Genomic DNA, 14,341 nt, shown 5'->3' on the forward strand with positions numbered 1-14,341 from the left:
AAATCATAATTCAATTGTCTTACACTCCAATTTGTTATTGGCATTTTTACAAAATTGGCTACGCATGTAAAATGGCGTACGACTAAAATGACGCATTTGTTTCATATATAGGGTGTTTGGCACGATTGATAAAAAAATGGGACTTGTAGTTAAAAACGATCTGGTAATAAAATCAAAGAAAATTTTATTAAAACTGCATGTTAAAGAGAGATGCATTTTAGAACATGCTGAAAAGGAATGAAAAAAAAAATTAATTTAAAAATCAAAAGATTTTACTGCATACAATTTGTACTAAACGACAACAAGAAATTAAAAACTTCTTCTTTCTTTCAAAAAACCATTTAAAAATAGACAAGAAAACATTAAAACGTTTCTTTGCCAAACAGACTCTTAAATGAAACCTATAGCAGTTTGTTCCAAAAGATCTATTAATCAGTAGTAGTAATCAATCCCCCCCTCCTAAATGTTTTTAACTGCTTAAATTAATGATTTTTTGTTGGGAAAGACATCAAGAGGTTTTTTGACCTGCTGATTACGAATTTACGATTATTATACATTACAATATTAAAATTTCGCATGGATTGTAATGTAAAAATTAACAGTAAGGATAGTAACTGATAATTTTCAAGTGGCTTTTTCCAAAAATTAACCCTTTTCATCGGAAAATCCGGAGAATTTGCCATCTATACGCGAATACTTTTAAAATAAAATGCAGAACGTTTCATCTAAAAACAGCTTGATGAAAATATTTCACATTCTTTCTTATAAGTTACTCGAGTAAGGGGCCATTCTTAAATTACGTCACTAGTTAAAGAGATGGGAGGGGGTCAGCGAAATATGACAAGGTTCAGGGTGGGTCAATAGCAATGAGATGTCATATGAAAAAATCTAAAATATTATTATTGGCTTTACGTGTTAAACGCGAAATTAATTTACGTTTTATACGACTTTATGTTAATTTTATTAAAATAATATTTTGAAAGGAAATAAAAAAGTTTTGAAATTGCTTTTTAACTTAATTTATTTGACAAACAAAAATTATAAAATTTGTGTGGCGTAATTTATGGATAACTCCTAATCGTTTATATTATTGTCGTATTTATAATTGTTTTTATATGGAAATAACCTTTTCTATCAGAAAGTTAATAAAAGCAAGTAAAAACAAACAATTGACTGAATTAATTGTTGAAATATCATTTATAAACAGTGTTGATCACGCAATCGTTTGTTTTCTAACGTCAAGTAAAGAAAGATAGCCAAACATACATACATACAAAATTAACTTATATTCCCATATAATACAAACTATATAATTTGCGCTCTCACGGGTAAACAGTGATGTTTACGAAAAAATGTTTCAAACAAAAGTTATTAATTTTTTTAAAGAAACATTTTTTACATTTAAACTTTTGTTTCTATGTTTCTCATTTACATGGTATAAAAAGGTTTTTAGTGATCGCCTTTTGTCGATTTGAAGATCAATTGACACTAACCTCCTTTATAAACATTTACACGCAAAAGTGGGAAACTAATCTAAATAGGTGACTCAACATTTTTCGATAACCCGGTATATAGTAAACGTCTAAAGAAACTATAGCATATTAAAGAAGTGAATATGAATTAAACGGTCTACCTCTGTTTAGATTATTTAAGTCATAAATTATATGACATCTAAAATCTCCAACATTGTTTTGAATGAATTTAAAAGAACGAACATAGGAGATGAAATGATAATCGTGCCAAATTGTATATATTTTGTTGTACACAGTCACACCAGAAGATCAACATCATCATACTAGTATTACTAGAACAGATGTGTGTTTTGGTTTTCTAAGTATTATTATTATTATATGATGTTTGTTAAATAAAATAAAAACCAGATCTGTTTTCATTTGACTTTATATAAACCATTAACATATTGACTTGCTGCTACATAAGCTGCTGCTGCCGTGTGCTCAATGGTAGACTACTGTTTTAATGTTATATACCTACCTACTATAAATATATTAGGTATATGTTAAAGACCACATATGATCTTATTTTAGTTTATAAATATTTATAGCTTTAAGATTATTAAACTTTTTTTTTTATTATAAACAACAAATCATTTTTATTTTGTATGTGTAGGTAATGTATTTAATATTGAATTTTGCATTTGGATTAAATGACCTAAAATTCAGTTCATAATATTTGCTTAAGATAATTCCATTATGAATGCGCTTGTCGACAGATTCGTTCTATTTTTTTTCACAGACTGCAAATTACGCAATTTCCATTCATATTTTTCAAAAATTTCTTCATAACTGGGCAAAATTTGGTTGTAGTTTTACAATAGAGAAGTTGCATTATTTTGTTTGCCACAAATTCATATACATATAAATAAAAGGATAATTCATCTAAAATAATTAATCTAAAGTATATTTAAGTAATTTTAAAAAAAAAGAAATAATAATTCCATTTTTTTATAAATTATTAGGCATTAAGGTTAAAAATTTCGCTAAATTTACATTTTTCAGCTTGTTTCCATGGAAAATTACGATATAATATAATGAAAGCAAGTTGAGAAACAAACCATTTATCATCTTGCATGTAATTTTATCATATCTCCGTTATAGTTTAGAAAACCCGTTTTTAATTGTAAAAGCATATCGAAAATCAATTAAAACTTTTTTAATGATTTTTACTGAACTTTTGGAAAAAGTTAAATTTAAAAACATGTCATTTTTTTAAATTTTTGTGACTACATTATTGAATTCGAAAGTATAGAAATATGGGGCGGCGTCTTGAATTATGGTGGCAGTATTTTATAAAATTGGTATAGTTGAAGAATTAAATTGATTTTTAGTATCTTAAACTTTAAACCAAACATTGTTGCAACAAAACTAAATAGCAATCTGAGAACTTGCAACTTAATTAATTTTAAAGCTTAGTAGTTTTTATGACGAACAAGAAAGGTTGAAAGTTATTAGAAACTTTTCTCGGACTAAAATGTCCTACTGAATGGTCATTAAATTACTCGATAAAAAATGAAGGTAGATTGAAAATAAAGGCGATGAAATTTGCTAAAATAAAAATAAAAGTCAACGGAAGATTACAAATCGTTTGGCATTACGTATTAAAAGCTATTATATTTTTATTGTAAACGGCTGGAAAATCATTTATTTTAAAATTACCTTTAAAAAAATTTAAGCTTTTTTCTGCCTCTTTAGCGTCTACACATTTTTAATATAACCAGATTATACTATGCAATTCGGAAAAGAGTTGATGTTGTTTAAACAGCTAATCCGTAATAAAACGGATTTAGGACTAATCAAAGGAAAAATTCATTGTTTAAATTGTAGAACATTTTAAACATTCAGATTAATGTTCAAACTTTTAGTGCCCAGTTTTTTTTTGTCACACGCCAAAATGAAAATGCGAGTCAGTGAATAGAAATATTAAATAATGTAATATTTTTGAAATTCCAACATTATATAACTTTTATTACATTTGAAAGGAATATAACAATAGAATGAAATCCCTAATGCTTAAAAATTTACAACGTAGAACGTATAATGTACATTTTGACATATATTATATTATTTCATAAATAATTTAAAAATCATATGGAATTCAACTCAAAACACAAAATATAAAATGAATATTTTGAAAACACCTGCAACATTTAAATGTCATACCTAAGTTAGAAATACACTTATATTAAATATCAAATATTCAAAGGACATAGTCATCACCACATCATAGACAAACATGACCACTGAGAGTGACAATATTATAGGTATATGAAGACGTATGTAATGTACTTATCATGTATGTTTAATATTTATAAAATATTATCTAATAAGCTTACATATTACATGGAAAAGTAAAGTGTTGTACCTTAGAAACAAGGATAATGTACCTCAGATCATCCTTAACTGTATGAACAGGGCACACATTCGAGAGAATGACTGCCATGTGCTTTTATTTTCAAGTTTAATAGAAATAATCGATTTTTAGTATAAAAAAATAAAAAACTTTGCTGTTATTATACTGACTTATACACAAGTTGACTGTTGCGTTTTGAGTTTTAAATCGTGTTTCAACTAAAACAATGCTAATTGGTAGATTTTTTTTATCCCATTTGTCTAAGCAAATCGTAAAATATCGAGGACTTAAAATTTTAAAAAATGCACAGTCATCTACTTTGTTAAAAAACAACGCCCTATGTCAATGGTCAATGAATAGGGGCCATTAACGTGACAATTATTTTGTCATATAAAGGTTAGCTTACTTATTATTTGAAGCTGTTACTGGACGCTTAGAGAAAAGGGTGTCCAGTGTATACAAGAGAAAATTGTAAGGTTTTCTATGTTTCAATTAGATATTTTCTTTAATACTGTTCCCACGTTTTGTTAGTGGGGGTGAGTCTAAGGCTGTAATATATGGCATATTACGATCATATACTATGTATAACACTTTTAAAATAAATGCGACCCTTTGTGATTGAACTTCAATGCTTTCTAGTGTGCTCTTTTCTCCATTCGAGGCGGACTAACTTAAAACTTACAGAAAATTCAATCGACATAGAATAAATTGAAATTTATAGGTAAAACAAAAACCTTAAATGTTCCTAATTCAACGCCCCGGAAACGGGAAATTTCTCCCAAAGCTAGCCTTTTTATTTCTATTTTGCTAGAAAGATACAGTTTATGAATAGGCTGGTTATGGTAGCTTCAGAGCGATAAATGCAGCTTTTATCAATAGAGTAAAAGGTGTTTACTCCTTAAAGCCTTAAAGAAATATATACTTATGTTCGAACAATGTTGCTGTATAACGAGAGACTAGACTTTAAAATAAATAACCTATAAATTGCAGTTTATGATCCAAGGTTCAACACTTTCCTATGTATACTATTATGTAATAAGCTACCATATTACATGATTTACAGACTAAAACTATGAAACACGTAGGTAATTTTCATGCATATTAATGTCCGGAAATCTAATATTTATTATTTACGGAAGCATACTAGGTATAAATTTTCTTTCCATAAAATGTATCATTGCATATAGATATAATGTTAATAAAATCGGATTTCCGTTTGTTTTCGTATTTTATATAATAAAGTTTTATAAATGGAAACATTATGCATTTAATATAGAAAAAATATAAATGCATAAAAATAACATGTTTCCGCCCGGGATCGAACCGGGGACCTTCCGCGTGTTAGGCGGATGTGATAACCACTACACCACGGAAACTTACAAAAAGTTGTTATAGTATTTTGGCAGTATTAACAGATAATGATTGATATTATATAATTGTTCCAATTTGGCTTTATTTAGGTAACAAACCAAAGTGTTCTGTTGAATCAATATATTAATGGTTTATTTGAATTGGTCAAATCGATTTATTTAATTAATTCAGTTTTAGAAGCACTAAGGACGCAACTATTCGGTTGATCGTGATACGTAGAAATCGCTTTACCTTGATAACTAGAAATAACTTTCTATATTTTCACCAGTAAACATAATAAAGAAACATAATAAAAACATAATTTTTTAGGGTCCATCTTTTGTTGAAGTAAAAGTAAAAGAAAATAATTTTTTCTCATGAGTCACTCATACTTAACTATTTTTAAAACCCTGAGGCACTCCAAATCATCCTTGATATTCTAAATTGAGTGTGTTCAGCTTTTAAAATTGTCTCTAAAAAGAATTTTTATAAAAATTTTTTTTTGTGATAAGTTTAGTATTTATAGTTTTTATTTTATATCTGGTAAATTTCTCTGCCAATATTAAACACATGAAAAAAATGGTCAGATGAGAAATTATGGTATACTTGGTTGCTACAATTTGCTTCTTATAAAACGATGGACTGACAACGACGCGACTTACTTCCTGACTGTTCCCAGTTGACAAAACAACATGCTGGGTGATAGAAAGAGGTGGTATTCTTTGTCTTTTTGGTATGAATAAGTGATTTGGCTAAACGAAAACATTGCTAGGCGTATATGATACTGAATATTTGCTAGGTTTACATTGAACAGAATCCTGATATAAAACCGTAAAAAAGGCGACAAAGGAGTTTTCGTTTTAGAATTTCGAAAGGAATTTTGATGAAAACATTAATCAAAAATTATACTTTTAAGATGTTGTCCGGTTTCGACAGCAATGTATCCTTGAAACGATTCAATAAGAATTTTTGAGTATATAAAGTAGAGTTTCGACAATCGGAACACGTTTCGTCCACCCTTTCACTTTCCTCACCGCTCTATCTATCACTCAAAAATGATGATGTTAGTTTACAGGGCTTCTTAAACTTTTGTAATTCACGACCCCATTTATGATTCTTAATTCTCTCGAATATATTCAAGTAGTTGCGTGGTAAGTATTAAATTAAAGTATAAGTTAAAAATTTAATGAGATGGATGTGCCTGTTTTTTATTGCATAACAAATCCAATAACATTTCATAATTCATAGTAAATGTTATTCAAGTTATTATAATACTCTTAATAGAAATGCAGGTCCAAACAATCTTCCCGAACTATAAGATTTTATGATATATTAACTACGATAATTGTTATTTTATCTTTATAACAATAATTTTACAAGTTAAAAAACATTTTCTGTTAAATTGTATTTTTACCTCTCGCGACCCCAGAATTTTGTTACGCGACCCCAAATGGGGTCGCGACCCATAGTTTAAGAAGCCCTGTGTTAGTATGATCTGCTTGTACAGTATAGATACACACATCCCAAAGCTGTTTTTACAATGCTTTATTTTATTTATAATGCTTTTTTCCTATACAATCCCAGTAATCGGAACAAATCCAGTAGTCGATACATCCATAGCTTTTAATGAATCCTGATTATCGAGGCTTGTATTGTTGAAATTAACATGGAAAACAAAAGAAGATACAATTGTTCTGCAAAAAGAATTCTACGAAAGAATTAAAACTTGGCTTTATTAGACCTATTTTCTATTGCTGAACAATCACGAGACAATAATAATTTTACAAGAATTGTTTCCGCCGGTTGGTGTTTAATTTTACAAGTATCATTTCCATTATTATGAACACAGGTACTTAGAAATTCAAGAGTGTCGTTTGTTGTCGTATGTAGGTGAGTGTGACTGATGCGTATTACTTAGAAATGTTTTGTTTTGTATTATTATTATTATTATTATTAATAATAAATTTAATCATTTGTATTTGTATTTAATATTAATATGGCGCTAATTATCAACATTACATAAATGTTTTATATATTAATCATCTTATTATGTTTATGTTATGAGAATATGATTATAATAATCCGTTTATAATACATAAATAATAAATAATTGTATACACGTCATACAGTGCAACCTCGATATAACGAATCTGAAGGGAACCAGTAAATATTCGTTATATCAAGTAATTCGTTAAACTGAGGTTTGTTATATTGAGGTTAAGTTGGTCTAAAATTCGTTATAAAGAGGAAAAAAGTGTCGGAACCTCTCGCGACATGAATTACATACTATGGAGTATATCTAACTGTCATATATTGGTGGGACTATATACGTTATATAAAGGTTTTGAATTGACGAATTTCGTTATTTAGAGGTATTTAAATTTTTTATGTAGTTGAAAATTCGTTATAAAGAGGCTGTTCGCAAAAAATATTCGTAATGTAGAGGTATATTTTATATTGACTCTTATGGACAATTCAAGGGAATTGCGAAAAATTTGTTAAATCGAGGAATTCGTTATATTGAGGTTCGTTATATTAAGGTTGCACTGTATATAGGTACTAGTGATGGGACGAATGTTGAATTTTGTAACTCGAGAATACGAAAGCGAATGTTTATTTTCAATATTCGCGAATGCGAATGCGAATGTTAGCTTTCAAATGAAGCGCCCAAAAATTCTAATTTATTAACTTAATTAATAGATATCATTTCTCCAGCATATTTTCTTTTTGCCCATACCTTATACAGTGAAACTTGGATAAGCGAGAGTTCAAGAGAGCACAATTTCATTCTCGCTTATAGAGATTTCTCACTAATCCGAGTTTCTCGCTAATGCAGGTACATGGGTAGCGTTTCTCTATTATAGAGGGACGCAGCAATAACAAGTCACAGCAAGTACGAATGAAGTAAATATTCCTCCTAAATAATATAAATAAATAAAGCTCGACTGTCGCTTATAGAGGTATAGATAAGTAGCAGTCTCACTTACGGAGGTTCATGAGGGAAAAACAACTCTCTCTTACAGAGGTTTCTGTGTCTCGCTAATAGAGGTTTTGGGACCTTAAAATGACAGGTCCTGGCTATTACTCTCACTTATAGAGCTTTCTCACTTACCCAGGTTTGACTGTATTCCTTATTCCTTCATCAAATTCCACGATTCACTCCTCATTGTCAAGCTTATCATGTTGGCTTTCTGGCGAAAAATATACTCACGGACTAAAATTGTACCGCTCAGGAAAAAAGAGTCTAGACAAATAATAAATAATTTTAACGAAAAAATAATTTTAAATGAGTTAAATAATAAGTGTATTAGGCAATTATGATTCGAATGTAACAGTTTTTATATATGTTTTCCTAATACTGAAGACATCATAAAGAAGTGAATCAGCAACTGTAAAGATATTTTAAAACATGTTCTTCTATTATTAATTTAATTACTTTTGATTTTTTTTTTCACCACTTTTCTATGAAATTTGTTGTTGTTTTTTAGTCACGAGTATAGGGTAGCCATGGGTTACGGTAGCCTCGGGATCGGAATTCCGCATGGGTCGAGCTAATACATATAATTCTGCGTTAGCGTACAAGAGTCCGTCGTATAAGTCCATTAACGATAACACTACCTTTTTTTTTTAATACTATACTGCGTGTTTAACTACTTAACACTACTTTAATTATAGAATTGTATGAATGCATATATAATTGTATGGATTGCATTTATGACTTACATTGAAAATTTAATATTATTGTCTCACAAATTTAAATAAATAATTATGATAATTTATATTTGAAAAATAATATTTGTGCAATTTGATTTCTTATTTACACAATTTTTAATGTACAAGTTTAATTTATTATTGTTTTTCAATAATTTTAATTTGACAGTTTCTATAACATTAACATGTAAAAAATTGCAAATTAGTCATAACAGCGTCCTTTATCATCAAAATTTTTCACTGGTAGCGCTGGCATCGATTTTACTGCCCTTACCATGACTACGCACACAACGAAAAAGAACATGAAAAGCCAAATTCAGTCTTTTTTCATTTGAGATTAGTTTACTATAATTGCATTTGTCCAACATTCAAATTTAACAGTTGTAAAAGGTGATCTAAAATATGAGTAAAGTACATATTCGTGAAGTTTATAGGTTAATTTGCAATTTATTGGTGATTTTGTCAAGAACATTCGCATCGTTTCTTGCGAATGCGAATGTTAAAAAATACGCGAATATTCGCGAATACGAATGCGATTATTCGTCCCATCACTAGTAGGTACTTATAGTTAGTTATGTATACATGATTAGTATGATACACAATAGCAACAAAAATAATATTGATTGATTATAAAGAGATTTCGCTTTTGTTATACTTTTAATTATTGGAGGTCTTGTTAGTGACATATTAAAAAAAAATAACTATTGTGTTATCACTCTCGTACAGCTTTATAAATTAAAAACAAAAAGAATATGCTAACAAAACAGATTTAATTAAACATACAACCATGATGGCTTTAATACCGAGTGTTTAGAAAATTTTTATTTTTTTAATGAGTTACTCTACCAGCTAAGGAGGAAAATGGGTCTGATTTCGGCCCGGCATTTTTTGTGCAGTCTACAATGACTTTTAACCAATGTTAAGTGGAACAATCAAACTATTTTAAAGTTTTAAATTCATAGCCATTTAAAATAAATCAAGCGGCAGGAAATTTAGTCCTCTGAAGAAATTAAGTACTCTTTGTGTTAATATCGATTAAAAACATTTGAACAAATACTAAGCAGAACAACTAAGCTTTCGCCAGGGTTCTGAGAACTGGACTGACTACAACGCGACTTACTCCAATGACTGCGTTCTCGGTTGACTAAACAACATGTTAGGCGAAAAAGAAAGTTCTTTGTCTCTTTGACTCCGCTAAACAACAATATCGTTTGGCGTATAAGATACTCAATATTCGATTGGCTTACATTGAACAAGATATTGATATAAAACCCTAGGAAAACTCCCAGGGAAGGAAAAAATTAATAAACTTATTAACTTATTTCCATTATTTGTGTTTAATTTATGGCTTTAATGCCGTAAATAAATCACCTTAAACTTTTTATTAGTTTTTTTTATCGAGGAATACTGCAGAGTGAGAATCTGGTACCTTGAATGGTAACTACACCAAGAACAAAATTTTAATTATGTTATTTTTAGTGGCCAACTAGAAATAGATGAAAATAACATAATTTTTCGTGATATTTTAGCTGAGACACCAAAAATTTCTTGGGTTTTAGAACCAACCAAAGCATATCATTTGGTATCATTATGAAGCAAATGAGAGAATTTATTAAAAACAATGAAAATCTGTTTGTAATTATATAACAGGCAAAAATTGTGTAATCGTTTGATACAATTACCTTAGCAATAAAAAAATTTTATTAGCATTTTTCTGTTGTGATGTGAAGAAAATTCAGTTATATACATACCGCATATCATTTTGATGTAAACTTTTTTAAAAGTATATTAAAGGAATATACCATCTCTTACCTGGAACAAAGAAAATAAAAAGTTAATAAAAAACGAAACAAATTTTATTTGTTTAGATTATGTTCATTATTTATATTACTTTAAAAGGGGGTATGTAAATATGTATAAACTAAAAAAAAGGCTATAATTTTTTTTTTCCTAAAAGCTGTTGACTTGTAGCGATTTTTGATTCTATTTATTTGTAAAATACTACTGTGACTATTTAGTCATAGAAACGAAACACTAAAAACGGTCAAAGTTCGAATAATTTGACCAGTCGGATTCGAATGTGGGTTTCGGCATTTGGTCTCGTGAGAGCATCAGAAAATTTTTACCTGTTTTATAAGAAATTAAAATATGCAATTTGCATAAATAATATGCATTTTATAATTGCATTTAAATGAACCGTAGGTTACTAAATTCAAAAATCGGTTAATAGTGATAGAAATGATTCGAATATCGCGTCAGAATTGGTCTCCGAGCTACCTTACTCGGAGGCTTTGAGGGTCACTGTACACAAGTATCGTGACAGAATTGGGCATCAGGTATCTGGTACGCGTGGTACCCAGAGTACTTTAGGTATCTGGAACCCAGAGCATCAGGTACCTCGAAAATCAAATATGTCACGATAATCGTGAACAGCGACCCCAAAAACCCCCGAGTTACAAGTTTTGAATCATTTTCGTCATTACTAAACGAATTGTGAATTTAGTATATTTACGGTTAATTTAAAATGCCATTATAAAATACAAATTATTTTTAATTTGTTATAAATCAATTTAGGCCACAAACTCTCCTGACGCTATAACAAATCGAAGGCGAAAACAGCATTCGAATCGACTAACTGTTCAAATTTTTCGAACTTCATTGCATCGTTTCTGCGACTAATTGCAGACATAATGTAAGCAATCATGTTCTAATGTTGGTGTAGGTGCAAGGAAATTTTTAGCAAATGATGAGAACTTTCATTCATTTTAAGACGGTAATAGTTCGAATATTTCTTCCCATATTGAACCTTGGTATGGTAGGTATTCGTATCTGAGAGCGGTAGCGTTAAATTACGTTCTATAGTTATAAAACTAAACCATATTAAAATTACATTTTCAACAAAACGATTTAAAAACTTTCAAAAAAAATTAATACAATATCTTCTGAGGTGTTAGTGACGGAAAAATTGTTTGAAAATTATAATTCATACCGTTAAAAGGATAGTAAATAACTTTTGCTGCCTTTTTTTCTGGTATGCGCACAGTCAACGCACTAAATCCAAACGCACTAAATAAAAACCAAAACATATTTTAATCAGGGTTTACAATTTCGATTTTGTGATGTTACTATCTTGTATGCCAAAGTAAATATTTTTGTATGTGTATAATTTTTAGAAACATACTGTATACATATTATAGAATTCCTATAGGGCTTTATAAAGATATATATTTAAAAAAAATGCTGTTGTTGGATTAGTCCTGTAGGATCATATATATACATATTTATCAGACTATACGTACCATGGTTATAAAATATACATATATACCTATTTACATTTAATACAATAGAAAATTGTATAATAATAAGTTGAATATTTTATAATTAAAAGTTAGGTCAGGTATGTACCTAATACCTAATACCTATCTACTGGTCAGGTAAATACGTTCTACAGCTGCGCATTATATGACTAGGTATTAATGGCCCTTTACGTTCTACATTCGTATTTATATTCTTCAATATTTATTTTTATATTCTTGAGATATATCCACGTATTTCAAAAAAGGATTTCTTTTCCATTATTTTTTAAACAAATATACCGTCTTTATAAAATAAATAAAAAACGACATATTTTCGGATTAAGCTCAACTTTCGGTTGGATCCTAAACTTTATATGCTTATTTCTTGTAACTTCTTCTGTAGATACGAGTATTATGATAAATTTATGTGTGAATGGACATTATTCGAAATCTTTCGCATTAATCTTATTGTCTAAGATTAATAAGGTCGATTTTTACCCATTTGATAACCAAATGAGACATATTTGGTATGAGCAGATATGGCATGAACATATCTATCAGAAGAAAGGTAATTTAATTACGAAAATAGTGGTATAAGCTTGTCTACAAAAAATGGAAAAAATCGATTAAAACTAATCAAAAATAGCTATGAACACTTTTGGATTGAAAAACTATGATAGGCTTGTTTATAAATCAATAAAATTTCATAGGTTAAATTCGACCTTGTACCGTCTCCTGTATGATTATAAAGATCATACTTTTGCTTAAAAAAAGTTTTATACCCGTCTTCGTTCCTATATCATAAATAAGATACATGATAGAAATAAAATTTTGGTTCAGGTGCTCGTAAAATCATCTAAATATATGATTTCTAAATTTCATAAATGTGTAATTTCTTGTTGTTCAAGAACTGTTGTTGGAAATAGTTGTTCATAAATTCCATAGATTTGCCACTATCTCAAGTCATAATTTAAACATTTACATTGAATTTTGTGTATTTTGTAGAAGTGTAAGCAGGTTGCTTAAATAAACTATGTTGATATTTTCAATTGTTTATATGTAAATTGTTTCTATGTTCAATTGTTAAATTCAAATTCACAGTGTTTGTTACGATAAACATTCAAAGCTTTTAAAAACGGGTCAGCTTTATAGGGGTAAATAATAGATGGATGATGCATCCGTGTATATTGACTGACTTTATGACTTACCCATGCATAGAGATACCGCTCGCTCTATATGCTCTTATAATAACTATAATATGCAATGCAAGGGACAGTTCTCTTTTGTATTTCACAATTTTCATCTTCTGTCAGAATGGAACAATGATTTGTTCGTTCACATCTAATAATAAATTTAATTATAACATAAAATTCACAGATTATTTATATGTAGGTCAATTTACATGTACAGGTATAAAACTACAGCGTACTTGCTTTATTATTTGCAAATTAAACATTTATGAGAGAGTAGTTCTTGGGTAGTAAAACAACACTGAAAAAGGGTGTTATTGGGAAAGTGACGCTTTTCAAGTTCAAGGCAAATTATTATAAATATTTGCGTTTTGTCCGCATTTTGAAACGTTTCAATTTTCAATGTATCTAACTACGGACTACACTTTATTGATTGTCAGATAGTCGATTATCTTTTTATTAGAATAACAATAAATCATAGTCTAATAGAACTAAAAATAAAGAACTACGCTTTATTTCACTAAAAAGTGGTTAATAATTTTATTTATTATGTAAAATTCAAAGCGTGGAGTGCTCTCTACATTTATTTTTTTTGAATTAGCTGATTTGGTAGAGATCGACCACCCCACACTTTGGATTTACACCCACATTACAATATTTATCCACAGTGCAATAAAGCGTGTTCTTTTAGTTTTTTATTTATTTTCTTATAACGCCACGTTAAGTTAAAGATTATGTACTATTTGAATAATAACGCGACGTAGAATAAAATAAAATAAACTTAGATTTCGACCTCACGACCTTCCGCATGAAGAACGGTCAATATGTCACTACACCATTTGACCGAACTGTTAATATTTCAAGATAGTATTATTAAAGCATGAAGCATGAAGCTATTAGATTGTTGCATTGTTGTCGGTCTTTGAT

The 14,341-nt window shown here is 29.0% G+C and overlaps 1 protein-coding gene and 1 non-coding gene across 3 annotated transcripts in view; both read right to left on the reverse strand.

Annotated features, from left to right (window-relative positions):
- LOC123302593 (phosphoinositide 3-kinase adapter protein 1) overlaps positions 1 to 14,341 on the reverse strand; it is a 140,908-nt gene that overhangs the window by 45,962 nt on the left and 80,605 nt on the right. The gene's annotated exons all lie outside the window — the stretch shown is intronic.
- Positions 5,171 to 5,243, reverse strand: Trnav-aac. The gene has a single exon. It is a non-coding gene; the product is annotated as a tRNA-Val (tRNA).

Source organism: Chrysoperla carnea, chromosome 1, assembly GCF_905475395.1.
Source record: "Chrysoperla carnea chromosome 1, inChrCarn1.1, whole genome shotgun sequence".
NCBI classification, from domain to species: Eukaryota; Metazoa; Arthropoda; class Insecta; order Neuroptera; family Chrysopidae; genus Chrysoperla; species Chrysoperla carnea.